Source organism: Acinonyx jubatus, chromosome C2, assembly GCF_027475565.1.
Source record: "Acinonyx jubatus isolate Ajub_Pintada_27869175 chromosome C2, VMU_Ajub_asm_v1.0, whole genome shotgun sequence".
Lineage (NCBI taxonomy): Eukaryota > Metazoa > Chordata > Mammalia > Carnivora > Felidae > Acinonyx > Acinonyx jubatus.
In genome coordinates, this window is record NC_069384.1 from 59,878,854 (window position 1) to 59,902,933 (window position 24,080).

Consider the following 24,080-nt stretch of genomic DNA (forward strand, 5'->3'; position numbering starts at 1 on the left):
AAGAAAACTAGTAAATAAATTACATAATTTCTCTCTGTGCCCCACACTGACAATTATACACACTTATCCTTCTAATTCTTCAACAATGCTCAGGGCATCAGTAATACTTTAAAATATTCCTAAATACCATGCCCTGTTCTTTTTCTTACATTCCTGAAATCTCTAAATAATCCTGAAATATCCCTAAGATTAATGAACTTAAGCTGTTCTCTAGACTTTCTGATTTAAGTATGATTTTAGGAATTTGCATGCTACTTTCGAGTCTACAAAATAATGATCAACACAATAAAGTCTGATAGTGGGGGCAGGGTAATCTATAGGCAGTGCACAGGTTGGAAGTGTTTGGGGAGGGCTTCACCTCAAAAGCTGTGTTTCTCAGTCAGTCAACACATATTTCTTAAGCATTTACTGTGTGCCAGCCCCTGTGCTGAAGATAGTGGAACTGTGGGTAGAGCAGGCATGGTGCTGAGCCACACTGAGATTCTAATCTACAGGGAAACATCTGAACAACTAATATCATAGTCCATTCCTTAATTTCAATGATGATAAGGATATATGAAAAGTGTTAGGAGGATGCCTGGGATGGGGGACTTTGCCATGAGGGTTTTGTGAGAAGGCTTCCTTGGGGAAGCAATGCCTAAACACTGCTTTGGGTTTGGGGTAGGGGTATTTGAGCAGGGATGGCAAAGTCTTATGTTTTTTCTTCCTCATCTCCTTTCATCCACGTGCACACATTTCAAACACTTAAAAGCATTCTTCAAATATACTAAGAACACCAAAACTAAAACAAGAGAAGGGCCCTCCAGAGGAAAGAGGCCAAAAATAGAAGGAAAAAAAAAACCCTAATCTCACCATTTGTTTTGAAAACACCCCAAATGATTAAAACATATTATAAACTAAAACATATGAACTAATCACTTGCCAAGTTTCATTTTTAAATCAGTGCTGTTTTTGAGGTTCATAAACTGAGAAAGAGTCTTCAAATATGAACTTGGTTTTTCTTTTCTTGGCCTCCACTTGGCTTGAAGCATTTGCTATTAGGCTGTGTAGAGGGAAAGGGATCCAGCTGGTTAGGAACATGTGGCACACATCTACTAGAATGTAAGCTCCACGAGATCAGGGTGTTGTTTGTTCATGATGGCATCCCTGATACAGAGAAGAGTGCCTGCAAGATAGTCGAGATTCAGCAATCATGTGCTGAAAGACCAACTGAATGAATATTCTGGGACTTTGCAGGAATTTTCCAACTCTCTTTTCTTACCCAGGCTACATCTTGCTCTAGGCCAGTGGTTCTTACCCTGGGGCAATTTTTGTCCCCACCAGGGTACATTCGGCAATGTCTAGAGACATTTTGGGTTGTCAAGACTGAAGAAGTTGCCACTGACATCTAGTGGGTAGAGGTCACGGATGCTACTAAACAACTTACAATGTGCAGGACGGTTCTGTACAACAAAGATTCATCAGTCCCTAAATGCTAACAGAGCCAAGGTTGTAAAATGCTGCTTTAGGCCCTTTGTTTCTATTGGGTTATACCTGGAAGTACAATCCTCCACTGTATTTGAGAGGAAGTTGAGTCCTAGAGGAAGCAACCAAAAGAGATTTCTTACTTCATTCTCCTTCCTTTTTCCCAAAAGAATTGCCTCTACCCTAATGCACTTTGGGAGACAGTCATTTTGCCTTTTGCCCTCATGGGTCAATATGCATTTGCTGGGGAAATCATCTAGAAAAGTCTGTCTCTACAATGGCAGTGAATAATTTTTATAGCTTATTGGTAATTTCCCTGAGTTTACCTAAGAATGTATCCCACTTTCAGTAAATTAGCTTGTTTACAGACTACTCATATATCCCTAAGAAAAAAGAATGTCTTCCCCTAACTCAACCAGTTTATCTGTATCTGGTCAGAAGCTATGCACCAGTCTAGCTTTATTCATGATAAATAAGATCAACTTCATGAATTCCAACAAAACCCAATAATGTGCCTGTAGGAAGACTGAGTTTATAGCATTTCCTCTGCTTCCTTCCTTGCCCTGCATATTAAAATAGTACTATCTGATTCTAGTTTTAATGGGGAAACTTCCATGGTGCCAAAGGAGTACATGTGCCGATTTCCCAACTCTGATGGTTGCTCCAGTAATCTTGGTATTGTGGCATGTGTCCCAGTTACCATAGAGACTGCATACACTAACAGTGTAGCACTAAGATTGGTGGGGAAGACACATTTCACAGAAGCTTTTTTGGAGGGATAAAGATAAGACACAAGAAAGAAAGTGAGACTGCCAATAAAGAGGCACAGCAAAGAGAAGTCCCTGACAATCACAGATTCTAGAAATTCGGGACAACAGAGATTACAACTACTACTATAAGACCAACATACACTTTCCATTCAAAGGCTGTCTCTGTCAGGAAAATTTCAACTATGAGGAGAAAAAACAGATACAAAATATTCTAAAATAAAAAGGTAAATAAATGAACCAAGGTATAGAGGTACCAAGGTATAGAGGTGACAAAAGTGGTATGGCCACAAAACATGTTTAGATAATTCAAGCCAAGGAAAAAATAAATAATCTAAGAGCACAATGAAATTGGAAGTTATATTTCTATAGGATGAGTGACTTACAGAGAGACTGGTCCTCAGGGAGTAACTGAAGTTCTAAGTGCCTCTGTTTCCTTCACTGCAAATGGAAAGAAAACCAGAAAAAGATGACCACCCTCTCATTTTTTAACAGAGGTCTCCTTAAATATCCCAATGGTTTGTGTTATGACAGATGAATTTGATCCATGCCAAAGAAAATCGGACAAAAACTCTTAGAGAATATGTAAATTAGGGGACATTGTTCATCATGTAAATATGTTCACTCCATAGTTTTTTAAAATAATGAGAGCTTAGAGTTCACGAATGGTGTGAATTCATGCATGTTCTTTTTCTTTGCATACAATTTTGAGGTATGCATTTATTACAGCTATCGGGCATGTATGCAATGTAAAGGGTCCAGGTGTTGAATTGTAGATGTTTTTAAATAAGAAGGCTGGGACAGGATGTGGGCTGGTATAGGGGATGAGTAGGAGTGAATTTAAGAGGAAATTACTCTAGGAAAATGTCAGATAAGTGATCAGAAGTTCCTTAATGTCCAGGTCACATCTGTCTATGTTTATTCCACATACTTCACACAATTATGTCCATTGCCCATTAGACATCCATGTCTCCCAGTCTGAATTAACATCAATATGTTAATATCTTTCAAATCTGTATTTTAAGCCATTAGTTCTCTTCTGACCTCTGGCCCTCTATAGCAAATGACCTACTGGAAAATTCCAGTTGGATATTTCAATACGGCCAAAGCTGACTCATCTTCTCCCTCAAAGTTTCTCTTCTTCTGTTCTCTATGTGAGCAAATAGCATCACCATTCACCCATATGCCTGAGCCCCATACCTGGGAACCATCTGTTGCTTTTTCATCACCCCTCAAATAATCATCAGATTTGTAATTCTAATGTAATTTATTTTAATAACTGAGGGAGGTTTTTGTGCATAGAAAGCAATATTTACAGTTAATTGGATTTAAAACTATTGTGTGTGTGTGTGTGTGTGTGTGTGTGTGTATAATACTCTATCAGTCTAGTAATTTCAGTATAAAATAAGAAAAAAAAACTTTAAGGAAGGGTGAGGCCACTAGGTAGAAAATATGGAAACTCAAACTATTTCAGCTGTCAGTCAGGCAGTTGGAAGAATGAAAGTTAGGGTCTCATCTGGGAATGCCTTCCAGAATGATTCTAACAAAGTCACCAATGAACACACTGAATATTTTTGTAGTAACTATAACAATGAGGGATTCTAAGTCCATATCCTACAAAGGGATTTTTACAACTCATGTCTTCTAAGTTCCAATTCCACTCTTACCTACCTCTTATATAACCACTTTCCACTTTATAGCCTGATAAGGATAGGCAGTATTTTATTTTCCCCCTCAACCCAGTTTCTTCATTCTGGTGACCTTTTACTTATTGATGTTTCTCACATTTCTAGGTCTCTTGCTCCCGCTGTACCACATTAGCTCAGGCCTCTGTTGTCTGTCACTTGTGATATGGTAACAGTCCACTGTACTATGTTCTCTTTATTTTTCTGAGCCTCTGCACATGTCACTACCTGTGTCTAGAATGCTCATATTCCCTGATAAACATTTACCAAATGAAAAAGAAAAGTACTTTAGATGTTGCTGCTTTGGGTGCTAAACAGAAATAGTGGCCTATCTAATATTCTGGATAAACCTACACAAAGTACACTTACTTTCAAAATTAATTTTGAAGAATCTGAAAATTTTGCCATGGAGAGTCATGGGGCCCTTGCCACAATATTAAGTTTTGTATTTAATAAAAACATCTGCAAACTCAGGGAAAGAAGCACTCATTCTTTCTTCATTCATCCAGCAAATATTTACTGAATACCCTTTATAGGCCAGGCACTGTTGTAGACACTGGGGATTTCTTAAAGTAGAAAATAGACAAAAAAAAAACAAAAACAAAAACAAAAAACAACCAAACAAACACCCAACAACCCAAAACCATACAACAAAACCCTGCAATCATTGGGCTTATATTCCATGGCAAGGGGAAATAAATATATAAATAAAACCTATATCTGAACAGAATAAATGCTATGAAGAGAAAGGAAGCAAAGCTTCTCAGTGAAGCTTGAGAGGAGTGTGTGAGGGATCAGGTGCTCAATAAGGACATGGAAATTAATAGGGAAAACAATGTATAGTGCCTTCTGGACTATTGTAAAGGCTTTGGCTTTTCCTTTGAGTAGATGGATTCCTTTGAGAGAGTTCTGAGCAGAGCAGTGATTTGGGCTGACTTAAATGGCCTTACCTACATTACAAAGAACCACTCTGGCTACCATTTTGCGAATAGACTATACGTGGCAAGGCCACAAACAGGGAAGATAATTAGGAGGCTACCGCAATAATCCAGGTAAAAGGTGATAGTAGTAGGGGTGGTGAGGATAGGAAGTGGTTAAGGTTCTGAATGTATTTTGAAGATCTGCAGAATTCATTGCTAAAGTTGAATTTGTGATGGAAATAAAAAACTGGGAGAGAAATAAACCTTTGGGTTTAGCAACTCTAAGGATGAGGTACTGTTTATCAAGGCGGGGAAAACTATTTGCTGAGTAAAATAAGGAATTCCATTTGGGGATGTTAGGTCTCTAATGTCCATTAGACTCACACTGGAGCTGTTGAGGAGGCAGCTGAACATGTGAACCTAGAATTTAGGCCTGGACTAGAGGTATGGGCTGGAACAAGCTTGGGTGTGACAATGAAGGAAGTGAATGGAGATAAAGACAGGAGGTTCAGGGATTGAGCTGTAGGTCCCTTCAATGTTTACATGTTGCAGAAATGAGAATACACCAGCAAAGGAGACTGAGAAAGAATGGCCAGTGAGGTAGGACAAAAATCAAGTGAGTGTGGGAGACTAAAAGCCAACCAAGTGAAGAAAGTGTTTTAATGTGAAAGAATAAGGAGCCATAGAAAACAATCCTGGCAGATGGGGGAAAGACAAGACTGAATTAAAGGACTTGGCAACTTGGAAATTACTGGTGATCCTAGTGGTGGGTGCAAACGTTAATGAGAGAAAGATCAAGAGAGAATTAGAGCATAGAACAGGAGAGTGTCTGTAGTTATTGGAGGCATTTCTTGAGAAGCTTTGGTATAGTGGGACTCAAAGGAATGGGATGGTAGCTGGCAGGGAGTGTGGGTTAAAAAAGAGTTTTTTAGAATGAGAGAAATTATGACATGTTTGGGGGCTACAGGAAAGATTTAGAAGATAGGAACAAATTGGTAAAGTAAGAGAAAGCAAGGGGATCTTTCAGGGGCACTGTTCACGAATGTGTGTGAACAGGGTGGGATTGAATGCACAGTGAGGGATGGACTGAGACGAGAATGCACAGGGATTATCCACAGTTATTGGGGAGGAGGCAGTGTGTGGGCATGCCTGCAGACGGAAGGGTAGGTGTGCTGGAGAGCCAGTGTTCACGCAAGTTCTTTTTTGACTGTTTCTATTTTCTCAGTGAAGTAGGAAGGAGGGTCATAAGTTGAGAGTAAGAATAGGGAAGGAAATGTTGGAGGTTTGAGAGAGGGGAAAGACAGGAAATGCTCTTGTGGAAATATGGGGAAGGGAATGGATAGGGAAGTGTAATATGGTTGCAGGGCAGATCTAAGCGCCTCTTGGAGTGATCAGGAGTTTACAGTGAGAGTCATCAGGTTACTTGTGTATTTTTCTCCAGCCACTGTTAGCTGGCATCAGGCCTGGAATAGGTATGGAACTGCAGATGATCACTGTGGTGGGGATTTTCCAGGAGAGGTCAGTGAAGAGAAGATGAAAGAAGTTAAGGGCATATGCAAGGAAAAGATTAAAATTGTTGTCCAAGGAATCTAAACTATATAAGGAAGTGAGAATATGAGGGGCTAAGGGTGGAATCAATGAATGAGAGGTCATAGAAGGTTCAGGAGTTGTTGTAATAAGGGGGATTGCAAAAATATTAGGTGGTGGTTGAAGAGAGGGATGCTTGAAATTGAGATTATGGAAAAGTTGTAATTATTAGTAATTAAAATGCCACAAGTGTAACCATATAAGTGGATAGCTACAGTAGGGTGGAGGACAGATCATAAGACAATCAAGGAATTGAGATGCAAGGTGTTGGGAAAGATTATATATTTAAACACAAAAATGACCAAGAACTGTCATAAGGTGGAAATAAAAAGAGGTCAGTGAGCCAGTGACAAAAATCTTTAAGAAATTGAGGGTGGCAGCCAAGGCTTTAGTGGGTCACTGCAACAAGGAGGGATTATGGGGCCAGAGAGCTTTCTTACCCCCTCCCCAAGTTTTCCTTTCTCTCTTTCCATCTTCCCGGTTTATATGACTGGCATTAGCTAACTCTTAATTTCCCTGCCTACATAGCTATAAATCACCTGTGACGTCCCTTTGTGCATTCTCTTCAAATTATATCCAAGTCCTAAGAATTTCTACTTTCAAATATTTACTCTTTTCTCTCCATTTTGGGCCATCACTATTCCTGCCAGTGATTCTCTTTTCTACCACTCAGTTTAATGTTCTTCATGGCACTGATGACTCTCTGAAATTATCTTGTTCATTTATTTGCTTGCCTTTTGCTGGAGGGAGGTTCTAATTTCCCTCATCAGAATGGAAGTTCAAAAGGAGAAAAGCCTTGTCTATTTTGTGCCTGAAACATAATACACCATCAAAAAATATTTCTGGAATGAATTCATCAGTGACCCTATCACATGCTGAGGAATTCTGATCGCCTCCATTTCACACACTGGCCTCACTTTACCATCCTAACTTGTTTCTCCTTACTCTTCAGCTCAAACCATCCATTTCACCCACCAATGGCATTTTACAGCTTCCCCAAAACACCCTGTTGATTTCTATCCTCACGATGTCATCATATTTCTCCCTGTTTTTAATGTCGGTTCCCCACACACCATTCTTCAAGTCTCAGCTTGGGTCTCATCACCTGGATGGCTTTTCCAGGATTACTCTAAGGTCAGCTTATTTCTCCCTTCCAGAAAATTCTGCTATGACTAATAACATCAACTGCCTTATTTTTTCTAATTGATGTAGGTGTGTCAATGTCAGTCTTATCTTCTCACTTGGAACATAGCATCGTTTTTTGGCTTAGGGATCCTGACTTATATCTATAGTTCACTCCCTAATAACTAACAATGTAGGACCAGACAATGGATGTTCAAAAAAAATACCATGGCTTCATTGGACAGTTTTACTGACTTCTGTCTTCCTCAACAATCTGACAAACCTGACTCCTGTCTCACCTTTTATTCTGCTTTTAGCTATATCTGACCATTCTTTCTGCTATACAGATATTGTGTCCAAAACCAGACCCTCTGTCCACCACACAGAATTCTACACCCTTGCATTGCAATTTCCATAACTAAATCATTATCTCTGCCATTATTGTTCCTGGAGTTTCTTGGCAATTTTAGTATATTCGGGACATAGCTGCCAAGATCATCTTTCTTGGTGGATTTGATTCTTTCATTTAAAAAAAATCCTTGCAATTCTTTTCCATCAAACTTTATGTATCCTCTTGGGGTTTATTTTTCCTTGGCTCCATCCTTGGTCTGGTTCTCCTCCACTTTTTCTAACTATGTTCAGTCCTTGCTTTTAACTCGATTTGCCCTTTGTCTCATTTGAAGGAATCAGCTTTCACACCTTCTTTCAAACCACCCTGTATATTTAGAATAGTTTCTCAAATAATATAAAATTTATAATATTTATGAATAAATGACACAATGCCAAGATATTCTGTCTCTTCTTTCAAATAACATCTGAAGATGCACCTGCACCACTGAGTTCTATATTTAAGATATTGAATAAGTATCATTCATCCATCTGTTTTCATTCTGTCTTGAATTTTTTGGGACCTGCTTAAGAGTTGTATTGTGAGGTCTTTGGGGCTAGAGACTGTCTGGCATAGTTCATAAACTGGCCTTTGCTCTGTATATTCCTGTTTCTTTGACAAATAAATAATAATAATAGCTCACTGTGCATTTTTACATTCCACTCATAAGTCCCTGGAAAAAGGAAAACTAATAAACAGGGATTATAATAGAAACACTGAAACAAAACTAACCTCTTATCAGGTTTTGCTACAGTAACATAGACGTCTATAGACTAATATTCTAATAAATAATTACCTACTTAAGTCATTTGTAAATTGTTCCTTTGCCAACATTATGTATCATATCAAATGCCTATGTGGTTTATAGGACAGGGAAAAACAAGTAGAACATTACAGCTATGTGGGGGATCAGAGCAAAAGCAGCAAAATAAGAGGTTTACTCTGCTGGGTGCACAGTTTGTAAGAATTAGTCTCACAAGTAGAACTACTTGACAGAATATGTGCCTGCTCTCCAGCTTCCCTCCCCCCCTTTCCCTGCAGTGCTCCACATCTCTTTTCAATAATGGAAGACTTTTTTTCTTCCTCCTCCTCTCCTCTCCTCTCAATCTCTTTCTTAAATTTCAGGTGGGAAGTATACATTTTGTGTGAAAAATCTGTTTTCCTGTGAATATAACAAATGTTCTGCTTGAAGCTGCTCTATTAAAATGGCAGTATGTCTAAGGAAAAAAGAGGGGACTGTGTTTAATGGCTGGAACGCCCCCCTATTTATCTGCAGATGAGCTACATTTAAACTCCAATATTCACAGGAAGACCAAAATGTTATGATTGCCTTGTTACTGCAGTGGCCACTAGATGGCAGGTCCAAAAATCTGATTGGAGCTTCACAGGAGGGCAATTTTTACATGGGAAATAGAATGTTTCTGCCACTCAAGCCAGTATGGGTTTATCAATAAGCCTCTTCTCTCTGTCAATACATTGGGTGGATAAGACAATATCCACATTACTTCACAGGGCTGCAGTGAGAAGGAAGCCTTTTAATATCAAGGTCTGTAGAGTACTGTCATCACATACTCACATACCCAGATGCAGCTGGATCTTGAAACTTCCATCAACAAACATTCTCAGATCTGGTGTTTATAAATGTTCAGCTGTATTTCATTATCTAACAGTCTTTGTAATACCCTGCCATAATCTCAAAGATATAAAAAGTAGTGGTCTAATCTACCTCTGTAGAAACACATGGAGAAGACTGTCAAACAGGCTGGATGGGTAATACACATAGCTGTATTCTGTACACTTAATATATATTTACCAGTAGTTCCAATTGAGTGTTTTATATCTCTGTATACCTCTCTCTCTCTCTCTGCCTCTAATTTTCTATATAGAGGGTGACCATATATTCATGCTAAGTATTCTGGAAAAAATAATGTTTATATAGAAGGAACCTATTATTTAATAGAAAAACATAATTACGCCTCATGACTGAAACTGACATGAGTAAATTTAGGACAAATTCTTTGTTGTACCCGGTATCATTTCCATTTTCGTGCACTGAAAGGGAGACTTCGAGAAGCGGATCTTATGAGACCATAAAAGAAGTCATTCTGAGGCAAATTCTTCTGAAAATAGATTGAATTCCTCCCTTCATAATTTTTTTCTTTATCTTTTTTTTTTTTTTTTTGGTTACCAGATTATTCTGATATGAGTGATTTGACTACATGGACACTGAGCACTTTTCTTTATCTTTTAATTAAAGAACTGACCTTATGATTTTTAAAAGTAAAGAATCACAAGTTCTGAGATAATTTATCATTCTTGCTTAAGAAAATATGTTCTAGAGTCAATTGTATTTTTGTACAAAAGCTGTGACATGCATTTTGATATACATTTAAACATTGATACCAATTAAAATTTTATAACAATGAAAGCAACACAAACTCAATTATAGCCATCCGACTCACTTACCACTAACCTTAGGTTCCCTTTTTCTTTTAAAATTAGGTACAAGACTATCATTAAACATGCTGATTTCATCCACACTTGGTCTGTGTATTTGGACTGTTAAAGATCTACATGAGATATAAGAAGAAGAGAACATATATACTAGCCATCAGAATAAAAAAAGAAAGATTTTTTTGGACTATCCTGATTAGCACAGAAGAGATTTTACATCAGCACTAGCTGACTTCCTTTAGTTTGGCAGTAGAATTTAAAATACGATGACAGAAACAATTTATGATGAAGCTCCATGGTTATTTCTACATAATCGTGGTGATTGGAACTTAACCCTTGCTCCTTCCCTGCAAAAATGCTACAACTTGTACCTCCCTCACTGAAAGAGCTCTGGAATGGCGGCTGACACCTGGGTTTTACTCTGGTTCTGACAATGCCTCAGAGGATGAGACCCAGAGGGTTTGGCTTCCCTCGCCTCCTCTTCCTTACCTTTAAAATGAATTTTAAGGAGATAACCTATGATTCCTCTCTGCTTTCAGGTTTAATATCCAGTGAAGTAAATTAGTATGCATTACATATTTTCTTCTCTTTAATAAATGAATTTGCTCAGATCAGAGAACAATGGGTTGTGAAGGAGCTTATGTTGAAAGCTAACATGTCCCTACCGCCACTGTGGACCCTACCCATGCAGGTGAAGTTGGAACAGATCCTTCTTCCAACCCCCCCTTTTCCCATTCTGCATCACTTTTCCATGGACTCCCCCATAATCTCAAAGTCTAAATCCCACCCTTGAGACCCTCCCTGACCCTGGGAAGTCACTGGCTAATATTAAAAAAGCACTTTGTCTTTCCTCTTGGGCACAGAGCTCAACTCCATTGCCCAGCTCTCCTTGCAGCAGGTGACCAAATTCTGGCCAGTGGGTGTCAGCAGAAGTGACAGGAGCTGCTCCAGCCCTGGCCCAACAACATTCCTGTGTAATCATTGCTGTTTCTCTTTACCAGTCTTCTGACTGGAAGTCACACCCAAGGTGACCTTGGAAGCTATGTGCTGAAGATGATGGAGCCTCTGCCACCCTGGGTCCCTGAGCACCCTTTACATGAGTAAAAGAGAAACTTCTATTATATTAAGCCACTGAAATTTGGAGGTTTATGTATTATAAAAACCAACATTACCTTAACGAAGACCCCCTCTACACCAGAGATCAGCTCTCCCTCCAAGACACTTTATTCATGTTTCTTAGACCATATTTTCACCATGGAATGAATTCTTCACTGGTGTGTAAGACCGTCAAGGACAGTACACGCTTTTTTCACTTTCTCATCCTCCATGAAACTCTAGTTGAGAAAATGTTGAATACAATATAGTTTGGAAATTATCGGAGGTGGTAAAAAACATCCTAGCTTTTTTGTCTTGTCCTATTTAGGTAGAAGGTAGAGATGATGAGTTTTTCTGGTGGAGAGATATAAGTATGACATCCATAACCTTTTAATATATTTTGTATACTGCCTTCCTAATAACTGTGCTCCCCCAAATACAGTGCAAATTAAATATTTTGCAAAGTTAAAACAATACTAAAGGGAGGGATAAGTGAAGAGATAAATTGAGAAATATGAGAACTAAGGGATTTAAAAAAATGTGATGTCTACCACCACTACCCCTTATGAAATTATGGCTATAAACTATTATCTCAAGCAGATCACTGAACTTTTGGTACTTTACTCTCAGTGTCAGTATTGACCTTTTTGAGCCAAATTCCTTGGACATTTTCTGTTTTATTTTCGGTTGGCCTTACCACAGCCCCTCCCTGGAACACCTCACCCTTGGTTTCCTCAATGCTGGCCTCGTTTTCTCACTCTCTGGCACTGACAGTCCTCTCTTGTCTTTTCTTTGGCTTCACTTTCTTGTCCACTCCTTGAGACTGGGTTTCCTTGTATTCTGCCTGGAGTTTTCTCCTCACAACTCCTGGAGTCCTGCCTGCCATCCAGTCTTACGGCCGCACCTACCACCTCCTGACAAGTAAGTCCCAAATCTCTGCCACCACCAGAACTTTCTCTGGAGCTCCAGACCTGGATTGTCTATGGCTTCCTTGAAATTTTGAGAAGATCTAAACATCTTGCAGCAGACTTAAATGCAAGTCCCAAATCAAAGGCATTATTTGCCTTTCTTGGAAAACCTCTTCTTCCTTTTCCCGTTTTCCCTCTCTCAGCAGATGACATCAATTTAGACACTTTAAACTTTCCATATCCTTCTCCTCTGTTCCTTATCTAAATTAGCTAATTACAGTCATTACTATAAGTTACTTCACATAAACATATGAAACTGGCAAGAAGTATGGAATGACAAAAAGAAGATTTTCATACCCTTCTATCACACCTGAGTTACACTACAAATCTGCAGGGAACGATTAGTGTGAGTCTCACATTCCATTTCTCAACATTGGGACTGCTTTGAAACAAAATTGAATCAATGAAAGGAAGAATTTTTTTGCAGAGGTGACAGGAGCTTTGCTCATTCCCATTCCTTTGGTAACCTTTGCAAAAAAAAAAAAAAAAAAAGAGTTAAAGAATGCCCCTAATGGCTAGGGCTGCAAAAACTCTAGGCCCATGGTTTTCATTTTTTTTAATGTTTATATATTTATTTTGAGAGAGAGAGTGGGTGCGTGTGTGTGTGCATGCAAGCATGAGTGGGGGAGGCGCAGAGAGAAAGGGAGAAAGAGAGAGAATCCCAAGCAGGCTCTGTGCTCCCAGCTCAGAGCCTGATGAGAGGTTAGAACCCACAAACCCTGAGATCATGCATGACTTGGGCCTAAATCAAGAATTGGAAGCTTAACTGACAGAGCCGCCCAGGTGCCCCTCTAGGCCCACAGTTTTCATTCATTCCTGGATATAACTATAAAGGCTCCCATTTATTTTAAGTGTTATGTTGACATTAAAATGAGATGTCCCTTCATCTAATCAGTTGCTTTGATTTCTTGGTCTTAAATTCATTCTTCAATGTTTTCCACAATTCTTCAACATTAGTAATAACTTCCTATAGCAACTGCAGTCCTTTTTCTTTCCCTGGTGATATATTTATCATCTATTACACAAACCTCCTCTTTGCTTCCTCCCTTTGCACCACCAGCTCTAACATCTTAAATTTTCATTTGACATACTGCTTACCTAAATTATTTCATGTGTGTTCCCATCCATGGAAATTCATTTTTGTGTGACATAAATCCCTACCCTATTCTATTTCACAGTAATAAAACTTTATACTGAATTGCCAAAGAGATAGGTAACCAAGCACGCAGTTTAAATTAAGTGCAAGATACACATGTTTGAATATTCTGCTCTCTGTCTAAGATGTGTAGAGACAGGTCCTGTTTGTGTCTGAGCATTCTGTCATCTGACTCAAACTGTTGGGGTTAAATCATGTAAAAACAGTTTTTTCACTTTCATTCAAAAGTAACTTCTGCTATGCAAAATAAATAAATAAATAAATAAATAGGCAGCACAGTAATGAAATAATATGTATATTAAAAAAACTTCTTCTAATTGATGATTACAGTTGGGTTCAGCCTATGAAAGATGCTCCATGACGGTGCACATGCCAGCGAGATTAAAACTCTTCCAGGGTAGGCATTCTCATTGATTGTTGTCCTTCAGAACCTTCCATGGTTTCTAGGACTTGTCCACACTAACCTTTGCTAGTCGTTGTAGCCATGGTAAATATCCTATTGGATTTTATTAGCATTTCAAATTTTGACATTTGGAAAAGCACAATCCTCCTTCTTTCTCATCCTGTCATTTTTAATGTATAAGTGTCCTGGCTTTTTCCAATTTGAAGTTTCTTTTTCCTAGCGTCAGAAGAATATAATTTTGGAAAGTCAGAATTACTTTGTTAGTCTGTGGCCAGAACGTTGCAATTTCATATAACAAAATTTTAGGCAGAGGCATCATTCACATAAGTTAAGCATCAACGTTTGCTTCTGCCACAATTATTTGGCATTTTTGGTGAAATAAGTTCTGGTCTGAATCATCTATTTAATTATGTTGCTTCTCCACCATTTTTGATGATATGACAGTTATAATGTTAGACATTTGCATAGCACCCTAAAGTTTTCAAAGTGCTGCTATCAGCATAGTTCTTATTTGACTCTCAATATACATTGTGGCATAAGCAATCAGACAGCACACCCATTTTATAGATAATGAAACACAGGAACAGAGAATATCATTCTGGAGCATGCGTGGTAGGCAGCCGAGGCCGGAGCAAACTCCTATTCCATGTTTTCTCCTCTACATCACATTATTAGTAAGTGTTTACTTATTATTGCTTTCCAAATATCCAATCATCATACCCTCTTGCACAGCACTAATATCATTCCTTCATACTTGATTTCTTTCTAGAATGTGTCCACCCTTCCGGTTTCCCACAGCCCTCACTAGAGCTACTCAAGGGCCATGTTTCACCCGTGTTTGTATCCGGGGAGATCCTACTGCATATTTGCTGAGTGACTCCAAGCTATCAATGTTCTTCTTCTCTTAGTTGTAAACTGTTTCCAACCCATGCTTTTGAAAAATATGTTATACATGTTTGTATTATTTGAGAAGAAGGCGTTTCATCCACGTCACAAGTAGAAGAATGAAAAATCAGGAGAGTGAATGGCTTATTGGAGACTATCGCGTAAGTCAGTGGCAGAGACCTGAAAAAACCCAACACCAGCCAACCCAGGTGTCCTCCTGCTCCGGCAACCTCCATACCACACGGCCAGATGCACTGGGACGATACAGACTGCGCGGGCTGTGGAAGTGGCATAGACAGCACCACTGCATCCCTTGCACAGGCTGCAATTATTTAAAAGAACTGTGGCAAACTGGACATTTTGTTCCCTTCTAATTTATCTGTGTTCCTGTAGCCGTGTCTCCACTTCTAAACACTAATCACTTCTCTAGGTGAGCTTAAGTACCTAATTATTAAGAGCCCTCCAAATTTCTAGTGCCATCTTCAATACAGTTAGTGCCCTTTCTGTCCCATTTGCCCCCTGTGCTTGGTACTGAATCAGAACAGCAAATATCCCTAATGAGGAATCATGATACAGGATTAAATTTACAAATTAAGCAATTCCTTTAGTTTTTATGTCAATTCCTTTTATCTTTGAATCCCCACCCTCCATTTGCTTAAAATACATCCCACTGTGAAACTAAAAAAACAATGCTATTATGACAATTCAAAGAGAAACACTGAAACCTAGGTCATTTTCCAGAGACTCCTGTCACCTGTAAGCTCTTGCATATAGCATCAGATAACTGAGGCTTCCAGGGAATGGTAGGACAATGCATCAGCAGATTTAACATTAATCTCCAGAATCCCAGATTTATTTCCTGTCCAGGTTAAGTGCTCTTTTGATTATTATAGCAAAAAATAATACAAAAAATCGATTACAACCATTAATGGAGGCTTAAAATATTAACTTCCATAGCTTTAACCCAATATCTATAATTAAATGCAAAAAAGCTACGTTAATGCAATGTTAAGGTTGAGCTTCTAATTGCACAAAAGTCATGAAATTTAAAATTAAGGTTTCTAGTGCCACTCTCTGTCAGTTCTACAACATTCCTCGCATGATTTTTTTACAATATATGTTTAATTTAAATGAGTCAGTGATGGAGTTCCTCGGAAAGAATATAAAATATAATAGATTAGGATTGAACTTGTAGATGTCTGCTTAGAGTTTTACATAACCAACATAATTGGGAAAGTGCAATTAATTTTAAATTATGATGCCCCATTGGAGTGATTACCATACTCCTGGTTAGGAATTTATCCATTTCCCCTATAAATCCTTTCACCTTCACTTCTGATTACAAAGTAGCCATCCCTTGGAGGAGGAAAGGGAATTTGGATTAAAAAAACAACAACAACAACAACAACAACAACAAACACAAAGAAACAACCTGTGTTGGTACTGTGGGCTGTGATGGTACATATGTGCCAGTTCTGTCAACATATGACAAAAGGTATTTATGTGGGATGATTACTTAAGAAGAATAAGTAACTCTGAATCTTCAGGTTGGTGGGCACATCTAACAGAACAAGTAAAGGGTCTAGAGGTGGGTAGATAGGGATTGAAATCCTTTTAATGCTACTTACCAGCCATGGGGACTTTGAGCAAGTTACAAGAGTAATCATGCCCCCTTTGTAGGGTTATTATGAGGATTAAATGAAGTAATATATGTAACATAGGCTTTGCAAAGCTCTCTTGGAATTTATGGCACCAAATCAGCTCTTACCATTAAAGAATGAATTGCCGCAATTTAACTATCATTTAGCCACCCATAGGTACCTCTGAAACACAAAACAATGATCATTTATAATTCATTTTATTGAAAGGTACATAGAATGTTTTTCATAATAGTTTCCTAAGGTTAGGTATGTGTCTGTGGTTTTTTTCCGAGTGATCAGATATGTTCAATACATAATGCACTGAGGTGCATCAGCTACCTCTGAAGGCAGGTGAGTGAAATGAATTCTCGAATATTGGGCTGCCATGCCCAACGTTTTCTTCAAATTGTATGAAGCATTTGTGCCTAAATAGAGAATGTGCCTGAGAAACTCTAGTCGAACGTGCAACTGCGACAGAAAGTTATAAATCAGAAATACGAGGGCTTAAAGCGAAAGTGCCACCTCAACCAAAACAACAATAAAAACTCCTAAGTGTGTTCTGGCAGGAATAAATGCAAGCAGCAAAGCCTGTTGTGGATGGTGCGGAGCCCAGGAAGGTAACCAAGTGAGTAAACAGCTAAGGCAGGATTATCCTCATTTGGGAGGAATCCATTCCAGACAGGAATTAAAGGAGAGGGGGCTCAGGAGGGAGAATGGAGGCTGGGGGGAAGGGCTTTTGCATCTGAAAGCAGCTAAGTTATCCTGTGGAATGAAAAGGAAATTTGTTTTTCCCTGTCAACAGTAATCTGGTTTGAGGTCTAGCAGACTGGGACACAAAAGGTACATGTGTTCCACCTACTGGATTTTTCTCCTTTGGCAGGGAGGTACACAGGCGGGGTGAAGGTGAAGCAGTCCCACTCAGAATAACGGAACCAAATACCCCTCCAAAAGTATAAATACTGATTCTGCAATAGCTACCAAAGTCCCTTCCAAAGGTATAAATACTGATTCTGCAATAGCTTTATTCAGTAGACAGATACCTTATTGCATAGTTCCTAGAACATTCACAGCCAGGTTTGCTCCTGGGAATACTACAATGCAAAAAAAAAAAAGGGGGGGGGGGAGACCTGGGTGGCTCAGTTAGCTAAGGGGCCGATTTAACTGATTTAATGCATTTAGTGAGTTTGAGCCCGGTGCCTGGCTCTGCACTGACAGCGGGGGGTCTGCTTGGGTTTCTCTCTCTCTTCCTCTCCTTCTACCCCTCCCCTGCTTGTGTGCACTCTCTCTCCCAAAATAAATAAACAACAACAACAACAACAACAAAAAGGTTTAAATGAAAGGCAGAGATACCTAAAGATACCTATACCGAAACCATGAATCACAACTGGTAACAATTACTGAAACCAAAATATCTTACACACATACAATACCCAGAAAGACATAAATAACCGATAATTTCTGAGTCCTGTTGGCTCTCCCTATGTTAAATAAATGGTGTAGACGAGATTTCAAACAGAGGATCAGAGAGGAAGAATCAAATCAATGAGGTCAGCATCACGTATCACCTCTGACTACCTGTGATATGGACCAAGTTGCCTATCTTATTGGCACTTCATTTTCTAAACAACAAGTAGTAAATTCACTATAAAACCTTTAGGTGATATGAATTCTATTAGAAAATGGGCCATTTCCAGAATAAGTCAAGGGCTATAGCTGTCTACACCCAAAGACTTGTATATCTGAAGCTTTTTTAACAACGACAGCATATATTTATAATAATACAGTTTACACTTCTAAGACCAAAGAAAAAGGTAAGGTTTCAATGGTCATAAAAACAGAAATGAAAGTAATGACTATTTTCTAAGAAAGGAAACAGCTCCCTTTCAGAGTAGCCTAACTCAAAAGTCTTTTGAAGTCTTTTGATTTAAAGGTATTCATACAAAATTTACCTTTGAGAGTAAGCAGGAAGAGTCTCAGAAAATAGATAAATATTATGAATTTAAATGCTTCCCTCCAGGAAACCTTACAAAACTAAATGACAAACAAATTAGAGGTAATTAATTAATTAATTAATTAATTCAGCAACTATTTATTGAGCACCTACTATGTCTGGCACTGGACAAGGCAGTGAACAAGAGGGTCCGGGTTTCTGCTCCCACAGATAGTGGGAGCTATCTCCTACCATCACTAAAGAGAGACTAGTCATAGTTAAGCTTATTGGGTTTGGTCACGGAGATACATGAAGTTCAAAACAGTGGTCATTCAAGTTTCATCTCATTAAAGAATTTTTGAAATAATAGTTTACTTATATCATTTAAAGTATTTGTTTACAAATTAGCTTCTTGCTAAAATTCTGAGAATTGGCAACTAGAGCCATTTTTGAACAATGGAAACAAATCAATTAAAAAAAAGGATTTGGGGGAAGAAAACTATTTTATAAAAAAAGGACATTACCTGAGGTCAATAAAATTATACAATGTGCTCTTAAAAACTAGATTTTCAAATGTGTAGGATATCTCCTATGTTAAAAACTCTGCGACTCGTTCATTCAGTCTGTATTTACTTAGTGTCTAGAACATGGGAGATAGTACCTCTAGGAGCTAATTTTACTCCATCAATATATTTAGAAGAATGACTACCTATTTCATGTGGCTATCATGAAGGAACCCTGTCAGAAAGCTAAAATGAAATGGCTCATGAAGTTGATGCATATATTAAAATATAAGAATTCTGCTCACACCTGTTCTTTCTTCTTGGAATGGCATTTATCCACAAGTGTCCCTGTATACGAAGGAGAGAAAACCTACCTTGGATATTTAGGTTCCTGGCTAGGCTAGTCAAAAAGCAATAGGAATTCTGTTGTTACCGAATGGTCTGGATGCATTAGAAGAACAACTTATAGCTTTTTGTATATAACCAAAAGGGCTGCTACTATCTTTAAAGTGTTCAGAATAAAAGCCATTTATTAAAGTTCTTTTCAGGGTAATTTAGAAATTGTCCTCAGGATTTTCTGTCTCCTAGATAAACTACCATTTGTATACCACTTTACGGTCTATAAAATTCTTTCGTGTTCATCATGTAATTTAGTGGAAGACAGCAGTGCAGGGATTCAGAGCCCTGGTGTTGGCACCAGAAGATCAGAGTGGGTGTTCATCAATGACACTTACTAGTTGTATATCATGTGTAAGCCACCTGACCATGTTAAGCCTCAATTTTCTTATTTATAAGTTAGGGATAGTAATACCTACATTCCAGTGAAGTAGAGGTTAGACATGGTATAAAGTGATATTATCATTGATAATCCATAGCGTGCACACCAAGGGTTTCTCAGTAGTCTGCTTTTCTTCATCAGGCTGGAGGAAGCGGCTCTTCATCATTACTTCAGAATACATAATCCGACTCATCTGGCTCACAGAGATTGCCAAGATGCTTAACAGAAGCCTTTGTTCATTCTACTTTAGAGGAAACAGAAGTTGATGTAGACCTTGGAGTTTGGGAAGAAAAAGAGGCCAAGGAGAACAACTCTAATTAAAGTAATGGTCTCTTCAAATCTTAGATCTGAACCATTTCCATAAAATAGTTCTTTAACTCATGGCCAAAAAGGCCTTTCCCTATAGTCTCACAAAGATGGTCTTCCTTTGGGAGCAAGACATAAAATTTAATCCTACTTCTTTAACCCTGGAACTATGTTCCCTAGAGCAACTCATGCACTGCCATCAGATTTTATTAGGTGGGCTAAAAAGAGTCAGAAGGATATTTCTTTACATAACAGTTGTCCCTATGGGACCTTCAGAGAGACTGTTAAAATTTTCTAATGAAGAATGTCTGCGACCCGTAATATTAATGGCCTCTCTCTTTTCCTCATTCATTGATAAATCTGAAACATTGGGCTGGCACAATGAGAGTAAAATAGTACATTTTGCACAGTGTAAAGTGGTGGGTGTGGATGTTTTTGGAGGCATCAGTCTCTGGCAGCTGACTGAGTCACACTTGTGTTTGTTGCCCACTTACATCTTCAGAGAGCAGCTTGGGTGGGGATGCTTGTCACATGTGCTCATTTAAGGACAAACCCATCTGAGTATGATAACATTTGGCAAGCTTCCTCTACCAAATAGTGAACTTGCCCCACTGCCTCTGAGAACTACTGCTTGGCCAGGAAACATAGGACCTTTGACGTTCTTCACACAGAACACATTCAAGACCTTCCAACTCAACACCCTGCCTAAGAGTCCTGAGTGCTTTACCCATTCCTTAAACATTTTTAAGTTCCTGGTCTAGACCAGTAGATTATGGATGTGCAGTGAGTCCTTTTGCAACGTACAATGAATTTTAATCACAACTGAAGAATCCAAATGGCTTATTGAGATCTAATGGTCACACATTTCATTAAGAGGTTAGAGCAAACATTTACTGAGGTTCTTTATGGAGAGTTCTGTATCATACTTAGGAAAATGCTGTGTACTCCCTTAGGATGTTTATAATCTTGCTGGGAATGAGGAAACAACATCATCTATAGAGGCAAAACTTCTTAATGCTTCTAGAGCAACACAAAAGTGAGTGCACATAGAATATATAAAGTCTTTAGGGTAAGCAAGAGGATAGAAGACTATGGCAGGGAATGGTGGATATACATTTTCTAAGGTGAGAGAGAAGAGCACCATATGGTGGAGAGAGAGCATAAACAAGGACATGGAGGTGGGAAAGGGTGAGTCCTTTGACTTGGCTAAAGCAAGGTAATGACGAATAGAAGTGTCACTGCAGATGCATGGAGCTGTATGAGACACCGACTCATCTGGCTCAAAAAGATTGCCAAGATGCCTAACAGAAGCCTTTGTTCATTCTACTTTAGAGGAAACAGAAATTGATGGGGAGTTTGGGAAGAAAAAGAGGCCAAGGAGAATAACCCATAATAGAGGAACTTTAGAGCCAGATGAAGAATATGGATTTTAATTTATAGGTAGAATGAAGCATGTAGATTCCTAGGTCAAGAAAGGAGATCAGGGGAAATAATGGCAGGAACAATTATTTTAGATGCTTAAAAGGTTTTATGAAAACACCCTAAAGGAAGGGTGGTCTATTTCTAAATTCAGAAAGGAGATAAGGGCCACCCTTTTCAAGGCCCACTGTGAGGTCCTGAAAATGAAAAGAAAGAGGCCAATTGAAGAGATACTGTTGAGGAAGAACTCAGTATTTAGTGACTGAACGGAAGAGAAGGGCAAAAGAAGAGACTTTTAAAATGATTTTAGTGCTAGGGCCTGAGGAAAGGGTATCATGGAGAGTAACTGGGAAATAAAATGGATGGCTGGAGTGGAAGATGCTTTCGGCAGTGATGGGATATTCAAATGATTAGGAACGTGTGTGCTTGTGTGTGTGTGTGTGTGTGTGTGTGTGTGTGTAAACTATAGACATGCAGGTCAGATTTAGGAGTAATGTCTCCTTTTCCCTAATGTTATGTGACAGTTTACAACTTTCATTCAATTATCTACTTCTTTATTAAACAAGTATTTATCAAGTCCCTACTACATGTAAGGTTTACAAGAAGATGGTGCATAAGGCTTACGGTAAAGAAATATAAAAGTTCCACCCTTAAATGGAAAATGGTTTAAACTTTATAGCAAAATTATTTAAAGGGTGCATTTTTAGTTTTTATATTATTTTCTATTGTTTGTAATTCTTAAGCCAAAGACACAGCAGTGCTTTCATCATGATAGATGTGCCATCTCAACACAATTTATAATCAAGTAATTTTTCTTAGTGTACTTGGATATCTTCTTTTTTTTTCTCAAATAGCATTTATGCATTTACATGAAGCCAGTGAATAAGGTGCCTTTACAGCAGGTTTACATTTATACTCAGATCAGTCTTAATCAAAAATCTTGTGGTTCCCTAAAAGGGTTACATGTGTATGTGCATATTCTCTGCCTCACTCAGATTTGGGGCTTATGGCCATGGAATCAGAACTACTGTCAATTATATTGTGGATTCCTGCTTGTCTGGAGGTAAGAAGAGAAAGGAAAGTTCATGCTTATTTTGCACAAAGCACTGTGCAGGAATCCAATGGTTGTAGCCTCTGTTCATCCTTAATTCAGGTATGATGAAAACTGTGGGAAGTCTACCTGTAGCACTGATCTCTTTTATCATCTCACTTTTCTCATGCAACTGATACCTGAAGAACCAGAGAGCTCCAGGAGATCAGTTAGTCTCAAAACTGAGTTCATCTACAAGTGCATCAAGAGGAAACCAAGTTTTAAAAACATGGCCAGATTATTTTTTTAAACAACTTATAAAGTAAAAGAAGCACAGAAAATGGATGTAGGAATCTCATTTTTTCATAATTATTAAGATATGAAAACCTACTTTGAAGAAAATCAGTCATGGGTAAGAAAATCGTTTCTTTACAGTGGTTAAAGGAAAAAGCACCCAAAGAAATAAACAAACATATGAAAGCCTCTTAATATACCAAGGCATTACTATATTTATTTCTGACCTTTGACTACTGAGAAAATATGAAGGATGACAATTCTATAGCTATTCTATATAATGGCAGATGTTCCTCTTATTGAAGAAAAAATCTTTTTAAGAAATTTCACTAAATACTATCTAACCAAGGAGAATTGTGTGTTCACTTCAGATAGTCCTTTCACCAGTCCTTAGAATTACAAAAAATACCTTTTATTAAGCAGGCCACCTTTCAGTAGTGTGTTAAATACTTTCTTTAAGATGGATTCAGTGTTGTATAGTACATGACCTAGTAGAGTGGGAAGACTATCTACAAAAATACTTCTATCAGTCCTATATTTCTACCTACTTCACTTGAATATTACCAAATTAATGGCAAAGTCCTTTTACATGTTCAATGTATATCCTCGATGCTAAAGTTTTTCACCTAGTAATAGTACCACAATGGCTCCTCCTATCTTAAATCCACGCAGCACAATCCATTCTCTACTAGACCATCGTTTTCTTTTTGTAAACCAAAATTTGGCTTTCACACAGCAATATCTACCAGACTATAAAAGTGCTAATGATGCCTGATTTAGGACATAAACAATTTACTGCTGTCCTCCTTTGAGCCTTTCTCTTTTTTCATTTCCCTAATCATCACACTAAGGATATTCTTTCTTAGAAAGCTGTGGGCAGGGTAAATTCCATAATGAGTTACGAACTGATTATTTTTATTTATTTATTCACTGATGCTGATATTAGACTTTGGTGAACCTGTAAATTAAGCAGTGCACCTTGAACCTGATATTTTTCTTGCTTGAACAGTTGACCCCAGCTACTCCGTTTCTACTGCTTTGCTTTTACCACTGTGCTTCCTCAATTTTCCTTTCATAAAATATTCTTTCTGCTTCTATATAACCATATCTTCTTTCATTATTTTTCCCTCACTTATCACATTCAATCCTATTTTTCTTATGTAATTAAAATATTTCCTAAGTACATTTTGGCTCAGTGGTAGTTGTATTTACATCACTATTCCATAGTTTGTTTGATGACTTGTATAGAGCATATACATTCATCAAACTGATTCACATTCCCTGTA

The 24,080-nt window shown here is 38.2% G+C and overlaps 1 protein-coding gene across 48 annotated transcripts in view; it reads right to left on the minus strand.

The window, feature by feature from the left end:
- The window catches only part of ZBTB20 (zinc finger and BTB domain containing 20), a 762,566-nt gene that overhangs the window by 183,108 nt on the left and 555,378 nt on the right, over nucleotides 1-24,080 (minus strand). For 7 of the 48 annotated variants that reach the window (XM_053221870.1, XM_053221859.1, XM_053221843.1 and 4 more), the window contains one exon: nucleotides 2,618-2,672. The exons of the other annotated variants lie outside the window; for them this stretch is intronic. The gene's annotated coding sequence lies outside the window, so the exon portion shown is untranslated. The remainder of the gene's footprint in view (nucleotides 1-2,617; nucleotides 2,673-24,080) is intronic. 48 annotated transcript variants of the gene reach the window in all.